General features: G+C 55.8%; 1 non-coding gene across 1 annotated transcript; it reads right to left on the bottom strand.

Moving 5' to 3' along the window:
• Window positions 1–548: 548 nt before the first annotated feature.
• Window positions 549–702, bottom strand: LOC147081579 (5.8S ribosomal RNA). Its single transcript, XR_015076531.1, has one exon. It is a non-coding gene; the product is annotated as a 5.8S ribosomal RNA (ribosomal RNA).
• Window positions 703–1,091: the final 389 nt, after the last annotated feature.

Raw genomic sequence — 1,091 nt, 5'->3', positions numbered from 1 at the left:
AAAACGGGTCAAATGTGTGGAAGGACATCAGGGTCCAGCGCAACACAAAGGAGCACCGCAAGGGTTATCTTAGCAAACTGCCACCTACCAAACGCACGCAAAAAAGCCAGCACACAGCACATCAAGGGGCCCGCGTCACTACATCAAGCTGTTCCCCGCTCCAAACCAACAAAACTGCAGCCAAAGACGACGACCTCACCTCTTGAACTGCCAACGTCTTCTCTCTGTATGCTCTCTCTCTCTCTCTATCCAACACTCAGAGAGACAACCCTGCCTAGGGCGAGGCTCAACAGTCCCAACACCGACGCGGTCAATCGTTTTTGCAACCCAACGACAGCCGTGCTGGAAAAAGCTGGCCTCTAAGCGGTGCCGACGTTCCCTGAGGAGACGCCGAACATAACATTCCCAAACGGCACGGGTCAAACTCTCCATTGGGAGGAGAAACTCTAGGTCTGCACTTAGGGGGACAAAGAGGACTAGGCCTCTGCGACACCCCAGCCGCGCTCTCACCTCACACGATGGCAAGGCAAGTGCGATTGATGGTCAAGCGACCCTCAGACAGGCGTAGCCCCGGGACGAACCCGGGGCCGCAAAGTGCGTTCAAAGTGTCGATGATCAATGTGTCCTGCAATTCACATTAATTCTCGCAGCTAGCTGCGTTCTTCATCGACGCACGAGCCGAGTGATCCACCGCTAAGAGTTGTGCGTTTTTTTTAAGGCTTGGTGTTTTGTTCCCCGGAGGGTCCCAAGCCCGGACCGCCCAACGCTTCTCTCCCTCTATGCCCACGCATAGAGGGTTGGTAGAAGCCCCATCCTTGGCACGGCCCGGAGGTGTGTATCAGTCGATCATCAAATGACAAGGGTTTCACCGAGATTTTGTTGTCAGGGCGCTCGCGAGGCGACACGCATCGGGGTCAAACGCCTGAGCCCACCGTCCGACACGCACCACGGCCAACAGAGGCAGGGTCTCTGCTGCCACCGATTGCCGGGAGAAGAGAGAGAGTGACAGGCAGACAGACAAGACAAACAAACATGACAGTAGACAACAAGGCCAGAAAAACGAACTGAGTGGGGTACAAGCCGACCGCGTG

This window comes from Somniosus microcephalus, unplaced genomic scaffold (assembly GCF_052327205.1).
Source record: "Somniosus microcephalus isolate GS21.2 unplaced genomic scaffold, FLI_Smic_1.0 scaffold517, whole genome shotgun sequence".
NCBI classification, from domain to species: domain Eukaryota; kingdom Metazoa; phylum Chordata; class Chondrichthyes; order Squaliformes; family Somniosidae; genus Somniosus; species Somniosus microcephalus.
This window is presented reverse-complemented; position numbering and strand designations above follow the sequence as displayed.